This window comes from Ischnura elegans, chromosome 10, assembly GCF_921293095.1.
Source record: "Ischnura elegans chromosome 10, ioIscEleg1.1, whole genome shotgun sequence".
In the NCBI taxonomy this organism is placed as follows: domain Eukaryota; kingdom Metazoa; phylum Arthropoda; class Insecta; order Odonata; family Coenagrionidae; genus Ischnura; species Ischnura elegans.
In genome coordinates, this window is record NC_060255.1 from 6249024 (window position 1) to 6275344 (window position 26321).

Here is a 26321-nt window from a genome sequence, read left to right on the forward strand (position 1 = left end):
TTTTTAATATACTTTTCTTTAACTTTTATTTGTAAAGCTGGTGCTACAATGACAACGGAAAGATCACTTTCATCCTTCGAGGGTTTTCTAAAGTCCTACTTTAACCCATTAGTGAATAGCGCCCGATATATCAGACGCGCGTATTTAATTTTTATCTGGGCTCCAGTTGACTTGTGCTACATTTTGATACTATGTTAAGTTCAAATGGATGTTTGTCTTCACCGCTGCGCTAGTATTTTAGTTGACTCCGTGAATTTATTGACTTGAGAAGCATTTATGTGAGACATGACATTGAAAGAATTTTCAGTCACCCGCACGGGGTAAGTAAATTATTTTTTATTGTAGTATTTTGCTCAATATGTAGATCTTTTATCTCATTTTTCTTCTAAAGGACGATCTTTTTATTTTCTTTATTATCAAGTTTTTCTGTTCTATTTTGAATCTATAATTGACACTGAAAACTGACCGTCCGTAATATGAGACGGGCTGATTATTTAAACTATTGATTGTAAAAATTTAAAAATTGCAGAAATAAATTAAAATGAACGTTATTAGCTAGAATAATTACTTTCTAAATAAAATTCAACATAAATAACTTTATGCACCAATGGGTTAATTTAAAGTTGGCTGGAATATATTACTCCTACATATCATTTCAATCAACCGAAAATAAAATCTCCCAAAAATTGTTGATCCACCATCAGTCCACACTTTTACAACATTTTCAATCCCCTTAAGAGGTTTAATTTGTTTCCACTAAAGCCACTAATGCGCGGAGCACAGAAAATGACGCTTGAAAATGAGTCAATTGAATAAATGAGTCAATTGAATTGTTATTGTATCTAAGGTAACGCGAGAAGAAAAAAAGGATCTAGAGTACTTTGAGCAAGTTCAGGTAATTTTTAATGCTTACTCTAATGAATATAATGTTTTTAGAATGAAATTATTATTTAGCGATCTGATGAAGAAAATTGGTAGAAAAAATCAAAAATGCTTCCCTAAAGATTCGCAAAGTGATATTTCGTACTTTTTGGCAAAGCTTGAGATTGATTGAGACACCAAACCCCATACGCAGCACAATGTACTTTGTTTTATGTTATCAGGATGAAAGAGCAAATTAAAAGCGTTATAATTCATACGTTAAAAAGTAACATAGATACCGTTGTGTAGGGAGTATACATAATGTAGTAAGTGCATGATGCAATAAGATCAGTGACTCCAAGCGCAACGTTAGGCCCTTCACTTTATGTTTCCAGGATGAAAGATCAGATGGAGAGTCCAGCTAATGGCGAAAATATATACTTTGGAAAAGTATTTACCTGACATATTAGTGCCCTCGAAGGAAATGGGAGCGAAAAATATATTAACGTATAATAAAAAAATATATAAATGTTTCTCGAAATAAATTTCCATAATTTGCCATTGGGATTTTATTTAATTAACACTACATCATAATTTACATCTTTGGTTTTAAATTTTTCCTTTAAACTTCGATCATTTATTTTTGTTGAAACTCATGAAGTGGCTCTTCCCTTGGAACTGTGGCGGGCGACCATCTGTCAGTCTCTCTCCAACAATGTCTCTCTCTCTCTCCCAATATCTCTCCATAATACCCTTCGTCCGAAGTCCACACTTTTCACGTTTCCTTGACTCCGCAACTGTAAATGCTGATATGCTTCAAAGAGAAAGCCAATTTTCCCTTCTTAAAAAAAAGAACTATATAGACAAACATATTTTACCAAAAATAACACATGTCCACGACCAATATTTCTTGAACACTGTACACAAAAGTTCCAAAAGAAACACCTTTTTTTCCTCAAATCACCTCTCAGCTTCGTAATTTTTTTTCACACGGCTGTACAACATCAACACTTTGGAGCCACATAGTTGTGGATAAATAAAATATTTACAAATGTGTCTCGAGGGAAAAGGGGAGATTTTGAAGTCATTTTAGCATTTCACTCCCGTAGAGGTAACGCTCAGAATTCAACCGTGGAATTGAAAGAAAGGGTCAATAGCAAAACATGACGCAGGAGGGACAAGTATATAAAAAACGTAAAAAAACATTACCATATGAAACCCGTTCGTAGTAGCAAAATAACACGAAAACTTCCGTAAGGATTTCTACAGGCAAAAAAGTGATCAGGCGCACTTAGCAATAGTGAGGTGGGAAAGATATTTGCCAGCAAAGACATAAAAATATAATACAATCAGCCAACGCAAAAAATCAGGCATAACAATAAGATTGATGAGGCCAAATATTCGCGGTGAGACCTTTTGGGAAATACCACCCGTCCAATGCGTTCAATTAACATTCAATGCATCCGAAAGAACTTTTATGGGTAATACGGATGCCTCTCATCACATGCGATGCTCTCAATTGAATGCCAAGGTGCTAAAAAAGTGAACAGAGCCGCAAATCTGGCAGCGCTGCGAGAAGAAAAGGGGAAAAATGAAAGGTGCGCGGAGCGATGCGTGTCTCATAAGGCACGAGAGCTTGGAATCAAAGGGACGAACGAAAACATTACAATATCCCAAAGGACGAACTGACTTTACGAGGACAGAGTTGTTTTCGAATCAAAAGCGTTGATATCAGCATCAAGCAGCAGAAAACATTGCTCAAGGAATTCGAAGCACAAAGAAAAAACGGCGAAACGTGCAACGAATCGGTTGCATCGCGATGAAAATATACAAGCATGTTAAAAAGTTCGAAGACATGCTCACTCTTTACTGTGATGCTTTCATGCACGCACCCACTCAAATTATAGTCGGGGAAATCCTTCGATGGATGCATTAAAAACTACTCGGACACACAGCAACGACTTTTAAAGGTAAATCCCACGAAAAAAAAGTCAAAATAAGTCCACTGAAATAAGAAAAGGGATTCACAAGCGCATAGATTGGTCACGAAGAAGTGCGAAAAACGGAAAGTAATAAGTTAGGTTTCTTTTTTCCTCTTCTTTACGAAAGATTCCAAAGATAGCCTAAGAGCGCGTCGCCCGTGTGCTGGGCGCGCGGCAATGTTACAATGGAGGCCCTTGGTCAACTACTTGTGAATGCATACGCTACGAAGTTAACATTATAACCCTTACATCCCTTCGTTTAGTATTACGCATAACTGCAGACGCCACAAACAGTTAAGTAAGAAAAAATTATTTCAACGAGTGCCCACCGAAAAGATTTTTTTTTTGCGAACCACATAGAATGTCGTGAACAGGAAACATTTTGGCCAAAGAATGGAATGTACGTACAGTAAATGCAATATGTTCGAGAAAAATAAAAAATATATGTATATATGTATAGTACTGCACGATATCGGTGGAACGTAAACACATATGTAGGCGAACATAATAACACGAGCAGCTCTCCTTGAAAATTATGTCCGAATGCAGTTCATCTATGTTATTTGTTTTTAGAAAAAATGTCACTTATGAGCTTGGTGCCTCCCTTTAAGTCACTATTTGGGACCACACACTCACTCTTCATAATCTATCATCTTCGCGTGGTTTCCTGAAAGACACCAGGACTGCAGCTGACGAGGTGGACCAGGTGTCCAAACCCTGTGGAAAAGAGGAAAACCAGTATGAGCCATGAGATGCAAAAGAAAATAACTCCGATAAACACAGACATTTACCATGTAGCCAGAGATAAAATGGCATCTAATACACTAACCTACATACTATAAAAAGTCTTCGCAGACGCTCGAGCAGATTTTTGGTGATAATTAGATATTCAAAATGATGCCAAAAATGCTTATAAAAAAACAAATAAGTCTAAGTCAATAAAGACAATGATCATGAATCAGGCTACTTCCGTCTGGATAACACCATGAATATTGCGCCCAGATAATACTTCATTGCGACACTGATACATACACTCAAAACATTTTATGTTACCCCAAATATTTAATGTTATCACAAAACAAACTTTAAAACAAGAACACATGGGATAATGCTGGAGTTAATAAAAGCCAGGGACCTTAATGTTCTGACTTTGCTACTTCATCGACATAAAAACCAATGTACTTTTACATAAGGTTCTACTATTACATTTATACGGCAATGCGATAGAAAGAATGAAAACATTTTAAAACACGAGGGCTCACGTACGGATGTCAAAAGAGCTGGAGAGGGGGTCGAAATTTTTCAAAATTTAAGAAAAGAGTAAAATTTGTACGAAAACTGTGCAATATTCAAGGTACTATTCTTCGAAATTGTACCCAATAAATTGAAGTGGCAGTTCAGAAATCGAGTAAGCAATAACTAATCTTTTGAATCTTTAAATAATCTCTGAATCCAATGAAACAAAAATCCGAAATAGGAATAAAAACACAGTAGATCAACCGCTCACATATAAAATCCACGACGGAAAACGTCACAAAATTCACGCTGGGACAAAAAAAATTGAGGCATGTTTTTCTTATGATTTACAAAATGATTTTCCATCATTCAATCCCAAAAAATATGAGAGAAACAAATATCATAAAAAATATATTAGAAAAATAATACAAATATAAAAATTTGAGCTCGTGTAAATACTATAAGATGAAATAGATGCTACCATACAAACAGTATTGTGTCCAATTCAGTACGGAGAAAGAATTAAAGGAAAGAATAAATTCATGTATGGATAGAACTTTTGAATTATAGTAGAAATATTAGAAGCTTAATATTGTTTACAATTCCATATTGAGTTTAATTCTGCAGCCTAGGCTAAATGGCGAGTGATTGCGACCAAGAATGCCACAAGTAACCGGAGAACTTAACTAAATAAAGCTTTACCATAGTTGCCATTGTATAGCCGAGGTTTTCAAAATCTGCAATCAATACTTTTCAATTTTAAGATAGCTTATACTACTGAGCAAGCAATATCGGTAAGATAAACGAAGTCTTCCATTGAGGTTGAAATTGCTTTTGAAATCTTGCTGACTGAGCTTAAAAGACTCTTGGCGGTATCAGAATAAAATAACATTGCCGTAAATAGAGCAAATACTGGCTCCCTAAAGGAATAGGAAGTAGGTGCTCTTGCTTTTTCCCTGTTAAAATTGTGTAAAGTTAAAATACAGCACCAAAAAGTAGATAATTTTAGTCTATTTATTACAAGCATAAAACTTATAGAATCGTATTGACACACAAAATCGGGTATCCATATATATTATATCTCTATCGGTGTATATCTCTGATACAACAATTTAACCGATGTCTATTTAAGTATGGATATTCAAACAGATCAATACAAAATATCACATTCTTACATCACTGTAGGAATTCAGTACATCAGCATTATAGGAATCAATTTTGTGACCTCCAAGTTTTTATAAAATATTTACTTCCCTATCCTCAGGCAATAGATAAATATGGTTTAATTCACCAACAATGAAACATATCTTTCCCTGAAAACATGGGAATAAATGGACTTTTCCACTGGTAAATGCGTGACCAGATTCAGAGGTCGGGTATTGTGTGCATCTGGGATCTTATGAGGTCATGTATCAATGCTTTTTTCCCTAAGAAATAGAGATTCGATTGCATCAATTAAATAGAAATTTCCTGCCACAAATTTGGGCCCATATCTGAAACTCTAGGGATATTTGCTCTATCCTACCCTTATTATTTCAAAAAGTGTTTCCCCCAAGTGAAAATTTACAGCTCCCCCTGAGTGTATTCTTATTTAATGTGAAAGATTCACAAATTCAAATTGACTCGCTTTTATTTCTCGCAGCCACTTACACGCTCTAATTATCTCACAACATAACCACGTACTGTACTTTTCCCTAATTGGAACTAGTTTTTCCGAATTTCTCCAGGCATTTAACCCCCTAAAATTTTCTGAATATTGTTTTTTAACGCTTTTATTCGTTTCTTTCAATCGCTTATCAACCAATATTAGTTTATTACGTACTTCTCTTCTCAAAGAGTGTAGTATTCCATGAATTACAAGTCCAAATCACACTTTATTATTCCACTTCATCCCCGTCCATTAGTCAACAGAGAGTTCCTTTTTCAAATAAACACGAAATCGAGAATTTCACTTTTGATTCCTCCAAGTTTTGACAATGTCAACCCCAAAAATAACTGGTGTGATAGGGATTAGTTTTGTTATATATGCTTAAGATATTTCAAAATTTCATTTTCAGTGTGAAAATTATCTTGTTTATAACTACGCTCTCAATTGATGATGAAGAACGGGTAAATTTTAGCCACTTAAAATGTTAGACCGTCGCATTGGGGAAGATTTGAAAACCATTATTTTGTAGTTAAAATCCAGCTGATTTCGTCCGGAGAGCACTGTTTATCTCTGTGTTAATAAAATTGTAGATACACTGTGGCCGAAAACAATACGACATCGAAATATGGCCATTGAGTGGCAAAAATCAATATTTTCGCTCAAATTCTAGTAGAACCGAACGTAGTGCTTACGTTTGAAGCGGGATTAAAAAATAAGGCAGACAACATGGAACGTCAGAGTTGAATACTTTTTGGATGCCATGAGTTGATTCAATACTCCTCCCTTGGACTGATCACGGACGTATTCCATCGCAAGAGCTTTGATCTGATAGATCGAGTGTCACTTGACCTTATTCGATCCAGGCCAACTCCTTGCCTCTTTTATCGCCATTTTCAAGCCAAAGTTCTAAAAAATGACACTTCTCGGGGGACGGACAATTTTTTCATCTTACCTTTTAAATCGTGATTGGGTCATTTCTTTGACTACCGTGTTCAATGGGATCTCGGCAGATCCAGATCCAAAATCTCCGAATATTCCACGCATGTAATAGGCTATTATTTGAATGCGCAGGAGTGGTTGCTAGGAAAACATGAGCTTGACCTGTTTATATTGTTACAGGCAAGGGATTAAGGGGGACTTACAAGCGTTACATATTTTTAATGTGTCAATATCACATGGAAATAGAACAAATGACAAGGGTAAGTTTGAACGCTGTATCCAAAATTATATGTACACAATCTACTGGAAGAAAAATGATGAAGGCTGTAAATATGCAAACCTGTAAATAATGCCTTTCTTATTATTTCACATTACCATTGAAATATTTTGAAACCACGAAAGATGCCTAATCTTTACGAAACAGCTCAAACATTATTATAAAATACCGAATATAATAAATTGACCGTCATTTACAACTATTCATAATTACATACGTTTGTTCTCATTGCATTTTCTTCACAAAGCTAAACAATCTCACTATATTCTGCAATGAGAAAGACTAATTCAAGGAAATGAAAATTGCCATAAAAATACGTGGGAAACACCACGAGAAGTAAGTGATCTTATTGTTAGTAATCGTTCACCTTCATCAGATTCTATAATACATTTTTCAGAATGTCACGATTCCGTGCTTAGCATGATCACCTAGCTACTCTAACCTACTCCTTAACTGGAAACAAGCTGAAGAAATATGGGTGGGACAGTTTGTATCGTACTACAGACCTTGCTTAACAAAATAAATTTGTATTATTATTTTACAAGTACATCATTTCCATCGCCAGCGTTGTATCACATACTGGAGATTCTCATCGTATCACACGACGCAGTTCGGAAAGTCGGGGAATGCACTAAAAGGGGACCCTGATACATCCTATCCTTATGCAGATGATGGAAATGAGAAGGAAGTGAGAGATGGGGCCATTCTAAGGGTGGGCAGTGGGGCAGGGGCGGCGCGAGACGAAGGCAAAAAGGCATTTGGGCAGATGAGGTTCTGCGTTGTAAAGCCCGCCCAGCGCGCGCACCCTTCCCATAGAACGACAGAGGGGGAAAGATGGGGAAGGGGAGACAGACAGGAGAAGAAAGGGAGAAGAAAGAATAAGGAAAGAACGGGAGAGAGAGAGAGGTCACTGTACAGGGAGAGCGAGGCGAGATTTTCGCTTTAGATAATTGGATGGGTTGGGCACATGGCGGGAGAAAGAGCGGGAAAAAGACCCGCGCGCGGGTGCGACGGTGGCGCCTCTGTCGCGAGAGGCGGGAAGCGATGAAAAAAATGAGTGACGACAAAGAGAAAGAATGAAAGGGGATGGTATATATATAAAAAGAGTGGCGGATGCTCTCCCAAGGGCCTCAAACATCTCCTCCTCCTCTCAGCACCAATGATTTCAGCGAAAGAAGCTCTCTCTGCTACCCTCTATCGCTCCTCCGGTAACGCGCGGCCGCATCAAGACTCCCGATATTATTTCGAATGGCACCCGTTTCCAAATCGACCGAGGCGGCCAGTGTATTGCCCAAAAGTAAATGGTCCCCCTCCCCCCCCCAATCGACTGAATATGAGCTCCGCTTGGAGGGACTTGATTTCGATGCAGCTGCCTGGTACTAATGAAGATTATTTTTCAAAGGGCAGTCGACATGAGGGCCGGTATGAGGTCGCTATTTAAATCACGGATGAAAAATAGCGATGGAATTTTTTCATAACCTTTATGCCATTGAATGCCTTTGTACGCTTCCACAACTTCAATGTAACACACAACAATTTAACGCAAGAATATTTGAAAGGACGTGGAACCGTTATGATCAATTGAAAACGTGAAATAAAAATAATGGATGCGTAAAGAGACTTCCGTGACCACGCGGTGATTGTAATTAAACTCAGCAAAGTAACGCCCGACTCCCTTTGAGCAATTAGATATATTGGTAACAACGCTACATGCCAATAAGTTATGATCCTTGAATTTAATGAACCATTTATAATTGTCAATAGCCATACAATGGCGATTTCCGATCCATTAACCCGCCTTAATATTGACCCATCACAAAATATTATTTATCCCTGGAAGCTTTGTTAGTCCCTGACGAATAGTGACTCCTTCCATGAAATCTTTCCTTACATCAATTGACGCAACTTTGCCCACACCTTCATTTGTTCCTCATTTATTCTTCACCATCAACCAAATGCAAAGTAGGTCAATTGACGAGTAGTTCCTCTGGTGATGCTGGATAGTTTGTAATAAACAAAGCGTGGATTGAAAAAATTATATCATGCAATGACAATCGTTGCCAAATCTAGTAAAGTCTGAGGTGATTACTTACAAAAATAATAAGTAATTAGACATAGAAGCTATAATTCAGTACTTACATCGAGACGATTGATTTTTTGAGAGCTGACGTGAATTTATACAAACAAACCGAAGAGTTTATTATTTTTTTCTTCGATGTACACCGTTATAAAACACTTGATTTCCTCTATGCGATCAGTGGTGAAGGTGAAGGTATGACTTACATAAGGAAAAACGCTTTATTAAATTTGTTTTCAAGACAGAAGAAAACTTGCTGATGAATATAACGTACTAAGTACGTTAACTGAATGGTTAATTATATTTGGGTTTTGAACAATTATCAATAACCATTCTAAAATAACGCCAAAATTCCTACAGAAACTATCAAAACAATATTATAGCCCGAGGTATTAATGACGCAGGGAAAAGCAGTAATGGAAAACTTGTACGTCGAATTGATTAACTGTAATACAAATTTCTGGAATCCAGAATGAAAAAAGTAAGAAGGTAATAACACGTAACCAATCTCCAAAAGTAGATACAATGATAATCTTTTGCAAGGATATCAGAAGATTCTAGCAATAACGAGTGATAGACGCTGTAGCTACAATTGTTTGCTGGAAACTAATATAACTAAATCAATTTAATTTATTTATTTCAAACACCCTACTACTGCGTCCATAAACTGACGAATAGCTGTTTTAGTAAACATGAATACATGTCAGTAAATTATTCTGACACGTTTGGTGAAATACAGTAAAATAGAAAGAGATGCATAAAACTTCAAAAATATCAGATGCATTGCACCACATGTGTAAACGTAGGCTGAAAAGATTTCTGCTGATAAGATTTCGATGAGCAGGATCATACTGAATAGCTCATTATTTACGAAGATTTTTTCTTTGTTCAAACTCCTTTCTATTAGCAATTACTAACTTATAATATGTATTTGTTGGCATAAGGACAGATAATACTTGCCGAAAGCCGGAAAATGGATCACGATGAAGGCCTATCCCCTTGAAGCATACTCTAAATATCAAATATGTCATCAGCCTCACCACACACCCGTACACCCGTCCACATGAAAGCTCTGCCATTAAAGGGGAGACTATCATGATTGAATCTCAAGTTCGTAGATATCAATCTACAAGCAACTTCATTTTAAAATACAACTTCGAAGAACAAACGAGCCACGGATAAGGCCTTCTCCCTGTTGCAAAGTTGACACGCAAGATTATTACTACCCATGGGAAAAATTTATCGATTATATCCAACAATGTGCTTAAGAAAGAGGTACAAAATAACCTCAGAGTAAGATTGTCAGACTTCTTAGAAACCAACTTGTTGCTTGGATTAAAAGAAAGAAAGATCCATTTAAAATAAGCTCTCTTGCTTGGCCACGATAAAGCCTTTGACGTTGAAAGAGATCAAGAGTCTTTTAATTTAGAAATACTTAAAGAGCGAATAGTAGCATTTAAAAACGAGGAACCAAAGAAGTCTCAGAGTAATTTGTTCCTGAAGATGAAAGAAATTTATCTCTATCCCCATAAAAATGTACGAACAGTACTATGAAGATAAAAGCATTAAAATTTTATAATCGTTTTCAAACAAAACTACCCATTTCCTAATAACTTGTTTAAAACATAGGTATGACAAGATGTGAAATTTCGTAATAATGAAAATAATATCCGAAATACCGCTGAGCTTCATTAAACATAGTTCTCACGGCTCACACTCGCAGGGCTCCAATTTAAAGATATGGAGATCCGTAAGCAACGGCATCCGTCAGAGGCTGCCAGAAGGAATTACACAAAGTCAGCTTTTACGTAGCAGTAATCACGCCCTTCAAGCGGCCAAGGATCGGCATATTTCAAACGGCCAAGAAACGATGAAAAAATAATAATTCACATCTTGAAATCGGTTCTTTGCCATTAAAAATTGCAACTCTAGGGAGCTACATACAGGCGTAAAGGAAATGGGTATATATGTTTCCGGATAAATAATCCAAAATGGAAAAAGAACAACCAAATCTGTGAAATAGAGCCGATAACTTGAAATTCCAGGATTTATACTTCGGAGCCAAAACCTCTGAGAAACTGATTAACCGAGATAGTAGAAACAGTCGGAAATCCTTCGAGGAAACCTCGTCTCACAGAGGACAAGTTTGTCCTCTTCGACCTTGAATATTACCAACCTTACTATTTACTTACTATGGCATATTTACTTTGGCTCCTTGGGTTACTTAGCTGCTGCACAATTTCTCTTAACGTGCATCGCACGGAAGATGGCCGCCAGGCACCATCTTTGATAGGTCGCCAAGCGGTGTCATTTGAACTTCCTGGGAGCTTAATTTCTGAAGAGCTTGGGGGATATCGAAACGTGAAGACGGACGGATCTCATCCTTTCATCCCTTTTCCTCACCATTCCATTCTGTTGAAGCCCTGGAATGTGGGAATTCGATATGAAGAGACGGAGAGATAAAAGGATGAGGCCCAGTAGAGGAAGGGAGGAAATGAAGACCAGGAAATTGCAATAGCGTGGTCTTCCGCTTTGACAACATGGAGTTTATTCCCGAAATTAGTGTCACCACTTGCTAAGAGAGCTGCATAATTATCTTTTTCCATTTGCATTTCATAAAGTCTTTCTGCAATTAAATTTTATTTGTTTTCATCTAATAATTTTTTAACATTGTTTGGCCTTCGTTACCTCGTGGTTGACCCTTTGCTTGATTCTATTCGTGCATGCATGGACTTATTTTAATTGCTAACCGTTATTACAGTTCAGTTAACTATGAAGGTGCATTTGTGTTGTGATCTTACGTTGGATGGACGTCTAGCTCTCAACACCTGCACGAACGTGGTCTTCCAAAGTTTATTAAAAATATAGAGCACATACAAAAAAACTAGCAAAATTAGCATCCTCCTTCTAGTGCCTCAAGGCATATTCCATAAAGCCCGAAAAAGATAAATTTTATTTTTCATCTCCACGCGAATAAAATGCCATGCAGTGCGTATTGTGGGATAGCGTGCTGGTTGTAATTCATACCCTGCCAAACACCCTAGAGGTGGATCTCACGAAAATGAAGATTCTGTGGAAGCATTGGAATGCGCATGGAGCGGGAATCCGATTGGAGGAGACGGGGATAAGGCCGCCGGAAGGAGAGATCGGGAAAAGGAAATTGCAATCACGTGATATTCCGGTTTGACTGCATGGCCTCAAAAAATCCCAGGGTCCCGACTTTTTTTCCCACCCGAAGCAGGTCTTCGGAAAGAGCCGAGGATCTCCAGGAGCAGCTCGGGGTGTTGATTGGCTCCGAAGCCACTGCTACCAAAGTGTGAGAGATATAGAAGGAAAGATAGGCGGGAAGGAACGTATGGGAAGTCGGGAGGAATTGCGCGGTGTAAAAAAAGGCAGAGGAGGAGAAGCAGAGAAAAGAATGGATTGGGATCAGAATGGAAACACTCCAATTCCCTCTCCGACAGGGATGGAAGGCGTTTTGGAAAATGGAGCCGCGAGATCCAGACGCCTTCCGAAGCAATAAGGGGCGAGGGGATGATAAAGGATGGCAAATAGGGACGATAGTTGTAGCCGCTGAAATGCAGCAATGGGTGGAGGACGGCCGAAGGAGGAAGTCCAAAATACTACCCATGAAAATCGACTCCGTTTGGGAAAGAAGGAAACTATTTGAATTGAGCGATTGCAGAGCGACAGTGTGCAAAGGATATTCGGGTCAGTTTTGGTCGTTGAATCAGTACTGAAATTGCAATTCGTTAAAATAATTCGGAAGTTGGAGCGCACACATAATTTAGGGTGAAAAAAGAACTCCTCATGAAGGCGCTGTCTTATTATTTCCTGATGTAAACGCGAATAATGCCACCCACAAGTTGGCGCCGTCAATAGAGCTCTGGATCATAAACTCGTTCGTTGAGGGAAGGATCAGCTCAAGAAAGATTCCAGCGAGATTGATGCGAGGAAGAAAGGATCGGCTAAGATGTGGTGACCCACTCGGCAGAGGAGTGCGTGACGTCATCAAATTATCTACGGCCGTGGAATTCAACCTCGCGTAGAACTGGAGATGTTTCCAACGGATCGGAAAAAGCAAAAATAAGTTTCTCTTTATTTTCCACACACTATCACAATCGACGAAAAAACACGAAGTTGTCACGAGCCCATTATGCTGAGCGCTTGTCAACGAGCAAGGTGAATCAATGCAAGGCTTCTGTTATTCTAGTACGTACATGCAATGAAATTGATTTGGAAAAGATCCAAGTATCACTTCAATAATTTATATAATTAGTGGTTCCACCTTGAATTTACCGGAACCAGCAGAAATATGTGCATAAAAATAATAATGGAAAGAATTAATTCGGAAAATTTGGTCGAAATGCGGAGTAGTTTTTTCAGTGTTTCACAGAATAGATAACCAAGAATCAAATGAAATCATTACATCAGAGCCCTGATTTTTGGATCATTTTAGTATTTTTTTTCACGTTCAGAGGGAAATAATGATCCGAAAAGAGAACATAAGGCTCTGCTACGGAATACTTTAGTTAGCTATCATGGTAGATGGTGTATTGAAAGAAAAATAAACGTAAATATTCCATTCGCAAAGAATATGAATCAGGTAATAGTAAATAACATGTTTTACTTAATTATTCACATGCAATTGTTTTTATAGAATCTACACGAAGCTCTTATTTTGGGACAGTGAAGTAATTTTTGCTAGTAATTAAAACATGGAACGGTCGACTATTTCTAGCCTAAATCATCTACGTATCTAAGAATATAGGCTAATCCCGGAAACATCATTTAAAATTTCGATAAAACCCGGAAAAAATAGATGCAATTAAATAAAAGCCTTCTGTCATCAATTTAACGGTCTGTCTTAAGAAGAACATCAACCTGATCATCCTAACAAGTCCTTTATTGCTCCGTGTGTAACCATTTTTCTAAGAATTTCCGTCCATGAAAGCTTTACATCGACTAATTCCCGCCTTTTACTTCTCTGTAGACTGATTTCATATCTCACCGATTCTCAAAAAACGAGAAATCGTTTATTCATTTCCAATCCAGCTCGTCTCAAATAAATCACTCTTTTAAAGGATTCCCAAGAATTTCCATTATGATGCTTTCGCAATCCTTAAGTTTATTGAACCGTGGTAAAAAGTCATTTGCAGATTTCCTATCCCCCTTCCTCTTCCGACATAGTTGCGAACAGCGAGTTAAGGGACTATGAACACACGGCCTTAGCTCACAACAACACGTTTTAGGGCGTTGTACTATGAGATTTTGTTGCGCTGCGTAAGTCACCTGAATCAGAACAATTGAAAATCTAAACATAACCTGAGAATTCAATAGAAATAGGTACTCGTGCATACTCAGCTTATTAAATGAAGATGTAACTTAAAATAAAAGGATCGAATCAATTAAAAATTGTAGAATTGATCAGAATAGGCATACAATTATGGTCAAAGATAAGTAAACTAAAAGAAAACAACTCAATGAACGCAATTTTAAGGATATTAAGGATTTAACCTCTATTGTAGGTTTATATGTAGGATTAAACCCATATAGAGATGAGGGAAAAGTGAAAAAATAATTAGGCTATATCCTAGCACAGAATTCTAAGATATTAGTCATCCCATTCTGGGAGAGAGGATACGAATAGCAGTCATCCATTTAAGGAAGTTACCTGTTGTAGGAAGGTCCAATTTAAGCTATAATGAACTAAAAAATGGTAATTTCCACACTTTTAATTCAAAACTCAATAATCGACCATGGTTTCAACACATTGTGTGATATTTCATTGACTTTGAAAATGACAGAATGTGTTAAAAGCATGGTTGGTAATTGAGTTTTGAATTAAAATTGTAGAAATTACCATTTGTGTTCTTTTATCATGGATATATCGAACTTCCACAAAATCAAGCCCGGAACAAATTTATACGCATAAAGATCACAATGTTCTATTTTATTAAAAGAACCTTTGATAATAGTGTTTAACATGCGTAAGTGACCCCTTTTCCATTGCACAGGGAAATTCGTGAACGCTAGAAGTGCCAATTTACGCAAGAAATAAGATTTTTTTAGGGTCTTTGATTCTTTAATTATTTTAGAAGCTCTATTTCGAGATCATCACATAAAGATACCCTAGTCACGTTCACTTTCAAGACAGCCTAGTCTCATTCATCTTTCAAACCATTTGATTTCCTCATTCAAAAGCTATTAATTTTGAATGAAAATTAAACTGTTTATCCACATAAAATATTTATTAGATCACTACGATGGTTTCAACGCACTGCGTCATCCTCAGCCCTTGAAGTAACAAGCATAAATTCCAAAAAGCAACGCCTGAAACCATCAACTTCAAGCTATTCATAGTTTCAAAATAGCTAATAACTGTCCATTTTACATGCAGTACCCTTAATAATAACTTCTGTGACCGAAAAATAGGTACTGCCTTTTTTCCTCTAAAAACCAAGAATCACTACCACCACTAAGATACCATTTAGTAATACTATTAACCCTTAACCGTTGACGTGCGCTCTGAGAGACCGCTTGCGTTTCTAAAATTATGAATATTTTCAAAATTAAGATTTCAAAATATCTATAATCCTCGGGAGCGTCTTAATTTTGTACATTTAGGGCAAAGCACTCTTAAAATTTAACGTTCTTATTGTTTATTTCTGAAAATTTTCAACTGAATTTTAGTAGCGGTCTGTGAGACCTCACGTCACTACATTGGAAATCCAATAAACGTAATGCTGGTGGAAATGAATCAAAAAGTTGTTAAAACAATTCGTAGTGATTTTTCAAGAATAATAATTATAAATAATTCGTAAGGAAGCATTTTTAGTTGCATAACGTGGGTAATTTAGCACTTAATTTAAAAAATTACCATAGTAAAAATAAGTGTTTTTGATATCAGTTTTTGATCATGTTTCAAATAACATTTTTTACTGAAGAGTTGGTTCGTATTTGGAATACATAATATTAAATATAAGTTTTGTAATAGTTGAGAAGTCAAAGAAACAGAAACGACGCAATAAAAATGACTTTGCAGCGTTGTACGAATTTTTGTTTTATTGCGGTCTCCCAGGCCGCACGTCACTGCTATTGTAACTAGAATTGCACGTCACTGGTTAAGGGTTAAGAAAATTAAGATTATTTTTCTCCATTTATTTTACCAGAGGATCCGCACCTTTATCTCATTCTTTACGTAAAATATAGAACACTTTTTGGCTATCATTTTCCCAAGAAGTTTGACTATTATGGAATGCCATTATTACATTTATACTTCCGCTGTTAGAGCAAGTTCAATTCTTTTGAATATGTACTCGGATATGACGATATTCAAACGCAAAATGTTGTGTTTTCATGGATTTGGATAACAATCTGGTGTATTTTTCAAAGTGTTTATTAGGATTATACTCAGTTTATAGAAATTTTAAAAGTTTTCCCATAAGTTTTGATAATTAGGTGACTTTGATGAATTGCATTGGCTCATTTGATTCAATTCGTGAACTCTTCATTACTGGGGAGATGATCTTAGCTAGAGTTCGTATGGTTTGGATTTTTAATAGCTATCTTTGAATTCTAGTTGAATTAGCTAACATTTTTAGACACACTATTGAAATTATTAAGACTTACGCAGGAAATGAATGAAAAGAAAAAATCCAATATTTTTTTGCGCTTCTAAACATTTGACGGATCGGGGTAATTCATTTTTCACGTCCGGTGGATTTTTTTTTCGGGCGGATCCTTCCTTTATATGTTCCTTGGACGAGTTTTGCACGCTCGACTCGATTCCTGAGTCGGGAGAATTCAGCGCACCGACAAAACGACAACGATCCTCCGCAAAACTTCCGATCGGCCGAAGAAAAAAAAAATCGAGGCGAAGGAGAAGGATCATAAAAAAATATGAAATGCGAGAAGAAGGTTCCCACCCCATAAAAAAAGAAATGAATGGAAAAATTCCGGCACGCATTCCCGGAATTATGGATTTAAAGCTTCGACGGGTTGGTTTCGCACGCACGCGGAATTCCCAAAGGGCCAGTGGGCGGGTGCGGCAGATATTCGCGGAATGCGTCCGCAGCAGCGCACTGGGTGCCGAAATTGCAGGTGTTGTGCGAGGCCCGGGTGCGGGAGGCGCGGCAGAGGCGAACACCTCCCTCCCTCTCTCTCTGAAGGGGTCGCCATGGCTGAAAATGCCGGGGTTCGAATTCTTGCGGCCAAGGGAATTTATCTTTCTCGGAGCGCACCCTTCTCATCGGATGGGTTTCTGGGAATTGCGGCGTACCGTTAGGCCGAGGTCAGCATATGAAGGGATAGACTAGTGAGCCATGTGTGACTCCTGAAGGTTGCCCCTTTCCCCCGCTTTGGATTGAATCATTGCCTCCGAGAACAAAGATTATGGTATTTCTATTAGTGGAGAAAGAGAAGATTTCATTAGAACGAAGCCATTGGCTCAAATTCAGGCTGTAACAGAAAATGTTTTGTCGCCTTAACTAGTTATATATTGTGTGGAGCATATGGGTGCAGTGTTTAGGGCGTCCGAAGGGAGGTAAAAAACATTTGCATACAATAATTCAGAAAAAATCGAAACTTTGCCTCTATGGGCACATTGTGTGCATTGGAACATTGTGTGCATATTTCGGTTATCGGTGTCAATCACTGTCACTTATCGTAGGACACTTATAGACATAAGAACAAAAGTAAATATGTGAAGAGTGAGATATTGAAATGAAAGTTTAGTATTACAGAAAAGTAGATAAAATAAATTTTAGCAGGGAAAACCACCAAAGAAAAGGCTCAATGTAGTGTCGACAAGACGTTTTTTGCAGGGGAAGCCTTTCGAAGAAGGCACACGATTCAGAAAAAAATCCCGTCAAAGGCGACTTAACATAATTATGCATCTCAAAGAGGCTGATTGGAGCTTGCTAAGAGAATTTTAGGAAATAAAATTTCAAAACTGAAGGAGCTTAATAGTAGAGCTTTCTAGGTGGAAATTCCATCGGAGAAATCATGTTTTCGGCAGACTTTGATCTATGTAAATACTATCTAAAACTTTTTCTTATAATTTATAATTTTAAAAAGAAGCGTTTATGCCCTCCGTTCGGTCTGCACATTCCATTAAAATATTTCATTTTTCATTCATATGGTCCATAATGATTCCAGATCAACGGCATCAATTGCTTTGAATTTTGCGATGGTATAAACAGCGAGCATTAAGTACATATTATCTTCAGCCATTTATTCCCGGTAAAAACCTACTGGGAGGTATTAAGTTAGCAATAAAATGATACTTTCTATAACAACGCGAAAGACAACACTATCTTTCATTGATATTAATGATAGTTGAATTTTTGGCTCCTAAAATATAGTGTTTTCCTCTAATAACAGAAGGGATTTTATATAATTCCGCATTGTGAAATTCATAAATAAATTTAATTTTGATTTCATTGCGAGATATATCTTTAATTGTACCAGGAGCTTCGAATATTAAAAACTAAAATAAAAAGAAAAAAATTAGAAGTTATAATTAACGAAGCCATAGATTGAGCGTATATGTATGGGAATATTGGAGTTTAAATAATAAAATGGGAAAAGGGCTTTTAAAGAGTTAGAGCCCCTCTATCGTGCGATTTTGAATTGCCTGTCGGCCGTGTCAATTCTGTTCACGTTCTCGCCCCCGAATATCGATCGCTTTGCGCGGAATGAGCCACGAATCGAAACGGAACGCTTGCTTCAGAGGGATCGTGATTGGCAAGTTTTTAATGGCTGCGATCGCTTCAAACCTGTCTCTATTCCCTTTCATTTCAACAGCTGGCCATTCTGACACCTCTCGTGTTATTCTACCAACGCTATTCTGAGTGTTTTTCGATCGGTGCCGACCAACCTGCAGGCCGGAGTGACGGTGGGAAGTTTAGAGAAACAGGGCGAAATTGAACTAAATCGGAACCGTAGTGAGGGAGGGCGAAAAACTTTCCGTGCACGATTGTAGCGAGTTTCCATGTCAACAGAAAACAACGAGAACGAATGGAAAACTTGATTTAGGCCTTTTAATTACTACTGCCTTTACTTTTTCATTTCCCTCCCTTCTCTACAACCATATGCAACATGACTGACCATATTCTGGGGAGGGGTAACTAGGTATTCATCCCAGAGGACTGGGGCAAGGGATAGGGCCTTCCTATTCTTTTTGATTTTATCCTTCCAAGAATTGCAATAGGAAATACGGATAGGCGCTAAAGAACAGTAAGATTTTACATTCACTGGATTGTATGTTTAATGAAACATTGATTTTTCTCAATTCAATGCTTATTTAGCGAATTATTTTTTCATTACGGGATAACGACTTTCAAAAATGAAAGCCATGAATTTTTGCTCTTACTCTACGAAATAACCAACAATTTATAACGTTGCTGGACAATTCTCAGTTCAAGTGGTGACCCATAGAACCGCGGATTCCAAAAATAACAATGACGTAGAGTCTTGATTGGGCTACTCGCAACGGACCAGTGGGGAATGAGTTTCGATTCAATTAGTGCTAGAGTTTCTCCACTTGGCAAGTAAAAGAGAAAAACTGAAAGAGGGAGTACATCTGAGGAGGTTAGATCTCTGAGGAGAGCTCCACCGATGGGAATCGCCGTATGGATTTCGCTCGCTACTTGGCGGAGCGAAGGCAATTGCTCGGGCGGATCTTGATCGGGGTGTAGGGCGCTGCTGTCCAAGGGTACGCAAGTGAGAGGGGGGGGGGGGGGCTGTTTCAAGAGAAGTGAGAGGTGAGGTGAGTTTGTAGAGGGAGTGGAACAAACAAACATTCTTCCTGTTTGGAGCCGGACCAAAGGCCTTCTTCCCACCCTCTCAGCGGAATGATGTTTGAGAGCAGAGGCAAGGAGGACGAGGCGGTCGTAAATTTCGCGGCATCAATGGCTTCTCTTCCGTCTGAACGGAATGAATTGGGAAAGAGAAAAGGAGGGATTGGGGAAGGGAGGGGGGGGGGAGGTGCATGTCCATAAAAAAGGATGCTGGAGGGAAAGGGTACTGAATGGAATAGATTGTACCCTTTTTATCCCTAACCTCTGCCTTTGTTCGCCGTCTAACTTCGAGTGTGAAGGATTGTTTTTTGAAGACGAAGAAAGGGACGAAATACAGAAAACCGAATCTTCCGGGCTCATGGTCGCGGCATTTATGCGTTATGGGATCTCGCAACTCAAAGTATTTCCTTTTCCGAAAATCAAAGGGATGTTGACTCGCGCAGTTCTCGTTTTTATACGTTCTTTTTTTACTGGCCAAACCAAGACAACTGAACCATGGCTAGCGGAGAGTGAAGAGTAACAAACCATCAAAAGAGTGAGCCGAGATTTACGAAATGGCATTGGATATTCACTCAGGATATGGGATCACAATGCGTGTGTTGGATGGAACGCGATTCGCAGGTCAAAATGCTACTACGAAAATGAAATGCGATGGAAATCAACCAACTGGAGGTCAAACGGAGGTGAATGCTGCCAAAGGCTATAATAACAGAATGAATGATACGTTCAGACCAGAAAAATTCCATAAGTGAATACGAGGCAAAATGTTCAAAATTGAGAGCTAATGTTTACCACCAACGAATAAATTATAATTACTATTCTAATAGGCTGTGCATACCAATGGTACTAATAACTCCATATTTATTTGCATTTTCTCTACATAGAGGTCAAGCAATTAAGGGCCTGAGAAGTGAACTATCTCCCTGGCTCTCGGATTTATACGGTGTACCTCAAGGCTCCATCCTTGTACTCCGCTTGCTTACTTCGTATACTTTTGATCTGACTAATGGCATGAATCACCGTGAATACATGCTTAACCGAGACGGCATACAAATCTATGTCCATTGTACCACGGAAGATATTTCATGCAAAATTGACAGAATTAATTATAAGATTTCAAATCAAATTCGATTGGGCTAAACTCAACTGCCTCCAGTTAGACATAAAGAAAACAAAAGCAATTTTTTTCGGTAACAAAAGAGTTCTAAACACAACTGCTTACGACAATCTTCCGAATTTGTGTGTCGCTTCCACTACTCTGCGAAAAAGCGAAAGAAAAATCTTTCTGTTTCCATCCAAATTTCCATCCGGTTAGCTGAATTACCTTCCCCATTGCTGATATTAGTTTATAGTGATTTACGTAGTGTACTTGAAAACTATTTCCAATTGCTAAATATGCGTAAGATTCATATTTGACTTACGTTGAGATGAAAATTTACCCAATTTTAGTTTGATTTAGATCGTTTACCTCTCCATTGCCCAAGAAATTACTTCGAGGGATATATTATTTTCTCCTTATTCCAAAATCCGACTTCTGCATACCAGTGGAAAGTATTCATTCCTGCTATAGACTTCCTGTAATGCTCACCCTTTTAATTCTGATCCCTTTCGAAAACCTCAAGCCCAAACCAATATACAGACTGTCCCAAGGGTCGTGTGTCATATTTGACCTGTAATTTTAGTAACTTTCCTTAGAGCTATGTTAATGAAAATTGGCACACTTATGGGGAAAGGTCTTAAGTTTTGTTGAGTGTAAGCAAAATTTTAAAATTTTGACCATTTGACCTCACAATTTGGGCCCAAACCAAAAATTTGAATTTGCCTTATGGGGTTTCAATGTTAAAAAAATCGAGATAGAAAAATGTCTGAATTTCATTGACCGAGATGTCAATTCTTATGGTTTCGGACCCGAGAAACCCGAAAATAACAATTTTATTTACGAAAATTCAACCGGTGACCCAGTAAGGTCACCGTCAAGGTCATAAGGGTGGCAAAAAGAATAGCATACCTACAAAGGTGTCGATTTATGGGTTTTATAGGGTGCCCAAGTCACTGGTATTGTCCAAATACCCGTATTATTCACTAATTGACCTACGAGGGTACGAGGATATGTGTACTACACCACTCACTTGGTCACCCTTCAAAACCTTTAGTTGGGGAAATTAGTTTTCCTATTATTTCAAAACATACATCTGTGACCTTTGACCCCCCTTATGACCCTCGATGGTAAAAAATCGAATATATGCAAACTGCTACGAACTGCCGCACTGACTTGGGCACCCTTTAAAACCTATGGTTCCACGCTTTGGATGTCATGATGGCCCGACGTTTAACTCTATGACCTTTGGCCCCCATTGTGACCCCCGGAGGTCAAAAAACCAACAGCACGGATCTATGAACTGCCTAACCGACTTTGGCACCCTTCAAAACTTATGGTTTGACACGTTGGTTGTCATGATGGCCCGAAGTTCAACTCTATGACCTTTGACCCCCATTGTGACCCTCGGAGGTCAAAAAACCAACAGCACGGATCTATGAACTGCCTAACCGACTTTGGCACCCTTCAAAACTTATGGTTTGACACGTTGGTTGTCATGATGGCCCGAAGTTCAACTCTATGACCTTTGACCCCCATTGTGACCCTCGGAGGTCAAAAAAACCAACAATACGGATCTAAGAACTGCTAACCGACTTTGGCACCCTTCAAAACCTATGTTTTGACACGTTGGTTGTCATGAAGGCCCGACGTTTAACTCTATGACCTTTGACCCCCATTGTGACCCTCGGAGGTCAAAAAACTAACAATACTGATCTATGAACTGCCTAACCGACTTTGGGACCCTTCAAAACCTATGGTTTGACACGTTAGTTGCCATGATGGCCCGACGTTTAACGCTATGACCTTTGACCCCCATTGTGACCCTCGTAGGTCAATTAGTGAATAATACGGGTATTTGGACAATACCAGTGACTTGGGCACCCTATAAAACCCATAGATCGACACCTTTGTAGGTATGCTATTCTTTTTGCCACCCTTATGACCTTGACGGTGACCTTACTGGGTCACCGGTTGAATTTTCGTAAATAAAATTGTTATTTTCGGGTTTCTCGGGTCCGAAACCATAAGAATTGACATCTTGGTCAATGAAATTCAGACATTTTTCTATCTCGATTTTTTAAACATTGAAACCCCATAAGGCAAATTCAAATTTTTGGTTTGGACCCAAATTGTGAGGTCAAATGGTCAAAATTTTAAAATTTTGCTTACACTCAACAAAACATAGGATCTTTCCCCATAAGTGTGCCAATTTTCATGAACATAGCTCTACGGAAAGTTACTAAAATTACAGGTCAAAAATGACACACGACCCTTGGGACAGTCTGTATACTTCAAATGTTCTCTGGATTTTGGAAATTTCTACCGCCAGATATCAAAATATCACAATCCCTTCAGTTCTTTGAAATAAAATGATACTGTTAGTTGAAGACTTAACTTGGTTTGCCATTTTTCTTCTATGGTGTTGTCAAAAACTTATTCTCAGTAGTGTTCGTAACCATTTATTTAAATGTTAAACCTTATATTTTTTACACTACTGATAGTGAATATTTTATTTATGTTGTTATCAAAACATTCTATCACTCTAAGAATTTGTTATGATTTCTTTGAAAGCCAAAGCATATATATTTTTCGTATCAATGATTTTGATTATTTACCTAAAACGATATGCAATTGTTTATGAGCAGAATACATTGCGAAATGTTTTTCTTTTCTCTGACAGATTACCTTGGGCAATTGATATTACATTAATTCATTCTATCAAATCGTTATACGAAAATAATTGAGTTAAAAGTGCTGCTTTGCGCTGAGTAACTAGGTTTTAGAAATAAATTTCGAAAGTAATGCAAATTCTATCGATTAGTTAGAAAATTTCTCACAGGTACTTTCTTGATTGTTATTCGTCTCAAGTTTTTTCTTCAGCCTCTTCTCCAGATTTTAGTCTTTCTCTCCTCTGTTCTCGGCACCAGGGCTATCATAATCTTTAAAGCGTAACCTTTCACACTGTGGTCCAACGTTTTTCTAAAGGACTCAAGTAGGTACCTCATGCGTAGAGCACAGTCGAGAAGGACTCACAATAGCATCCATCCTTCAGATCCACCGTTCAGGAGTGTAATTATTCTTTGGAATCGAAGTTTGCTTAGCAGGGTATCCATTGTATGAAATCTTGAGATAAAAGCACGGGTCGGAAAAGAATTGGTGCTCTATGGCTGGAGGAGGGTAATTTATCAAAGCGGTCATAGATACTATCGCAATGGATTCCAATTCCAAATGGACAATGGATAAAAGTTTGGATTCAGGACCAATTATTATTCGAAAGGAAATTTGAGTGAAGTATCCTCGAGGGAAAGATCAACCAATGGCACTATGCACGTCAGCCGGGTAGGTTGTGAATCTGGATGCATCAATTCGTAATTGACGATTAAGTGCCCCTCCGGACACCAGGTTTAGAAATTAAAAGAAATTCAATCGCGCGTCTTGAAATGTTTCACTCACAAGTCACACGCCTTCGTCAGTTAATATTTGTGGTCCTCATCAAGCTGCGGAGAGTGAACAGCCAGAATGAAAAATGAAAAAAAAAAAGCCTAAAATGGAAAAATGCCTATCTAACATCACTAACCAAGTCACTCAAGGCAAGGAAGTCACTATTTAATCGCCGATCAGTTTCATCAAAGTCCAAAAAAACTGGAATCGTAATACTTAAAAATAATATCGTAGAATCATTTTAGATAATTAAAATTCACTTTAGGGTAATTTATAAAGAGATTTATCTGATTAGAGAGTTTACGCCACAAGGTATGGACAGCCTCAGTTATTGCATTTTGTTGGAATAAAAACTGGCAGGTAAGAGTAATACACCCAAATGCATACAGATATGTTGCCTTAGTAGTGAGCAAAACAAGCAGAACATTTTTAGATGAACCTGTAGATAGCTATAATACATGGGCCATTTCATGCCACCTTGGACGGGAGTTATATCTTTGCCTCTCAGATTGGGAAGAGAATTCGTATAAATTTTGCCTTCCTACATAAAAACACCATTCGCAGAGTTTTGCGAAGATAAAAATACAAATTACTTTCGTATGTACTAAAAGTGACGGGTTTCGTGAACACGTAAGGGTTTTGACTTAACATCTTACTGAAAGGAATTATCATAAAAATGCTTGTGGACTTAATTATGTGATAAATTCTTAGAAAACTTCGAAAATTTATCAAAATATTGCTTTCATTGCTAATTATTTAAAATAAATATTGCCTAACGATAAAAATGGAAATACTTCAATAACTGTCACTTTTACTATTTTGTACTTGTACTTCCTAGTATTATTAGATTATTACTGACCAAGGGTGTACCCCTGAATCAAAACTACGGGGGGTGTTGGAGGAGAAGCCATGTTTGTTCAAGTTATAGGTAAGATTTAAGTATGGGAAAGGTGAATGAAACAAACGTTTCAAGGAAACTGTATTTATTAAACTGTATTATTAGTTTTTAAAATTATTTGCTTGAAAAATTATTATTTTCCTCATAGACATTTGCGATTTTTGCTTCTAGGGGGGGCAGCTGCCCCCTCCTGCCACTCACTGGGTACGTTCATGTTACTAACCGCGATAAATAAGGTGAAACATGACAAAAAATTAGATATTTAATTCATGTAAAGGAGATGAAAAATGAGAAAGAGCTTAACAAAACAACAGAGAGAGTAGTAAAAATTGACACAACCCCAGAGTCACACGTTGTGTACAGAGCGTTCTGCATTCCAACTTCTATCAACCCTTTCGTTGATCTCCAATCGGGCGGAAGTAGTTTATAAACAAGGCTCAGCGATAAAAGGAGATGGAGAGGGCAATGGAACAAAGATCAGAGGAATTCCTTTCGGCTCGGAGGGTTTCGCTTGGAAGTTGGGGCATTGATATCCGGCGTGTAGCAATGCCTCTCAGCGCGCCATTATTCCTGCTCGCATAGCCCCGCCTAAACGGTCAATCCTCGCCCCAACTTTCCGAACTCCCCGGTAACATAGTTTTCGGTGTGAGTTTACTACAGCTCAACCACTTTAGGTCTTTGGAAGCGCGCGTCGGCGGGCACGGCTTTCGCTGTTGTGTTTGCGAGTTTGATGGTAATTGTTTTGGCCAGGCGAAGGTCGCATGCTGCGGTGTTGAAGCAGGGGGGGGGCAAAGGCGTTTCAGGCCGTAATGGGATCCCTCCAACGCAATGGGAAGTTGAAGAGAACCGCGCCACGAAAAATGTATCCCTCTAACCCTTGGATGTGCAAGTTGAAAACGAATCGTAAAAGGCGTCTTTTCGTTCACTCTGGAAAAGGAAACCGCGAGGAGAACAGTCAAGACTTAAATAAAATAATAAAGATTATATTTTAGAGCAGTGGAAGGCAGAGATAAACCATTTTGTGTAGAAGTGACCAAAATGCAATGGCTAACAATTTTGCC

The 26321-nt window shown here is 38.1% G+C and overlaps 1 protein-coding gene across 1 annotated transcript in view; it reads right to left on the bottom strand.

Annotated features, from left to right (window-relative positions):
- Positions 1 to 1819: 1819 nt before the first annotated feature.
- The window catches only part of LOC124167109 (lachesin-like), a 462868-nt gene continuing 438366 nt past the window's right edge, over positions 1820 to 26321 (bottom strand). Inside the window, exon 7 of the mRNA XM_046544909.1 lies at positions 1820 to 3560. The gene's annotated coding sequence lies outside the window, so the exon portion shown is untranslated. The remainder of the gene's footprint in view (positions 3561 to 26321) is intronic.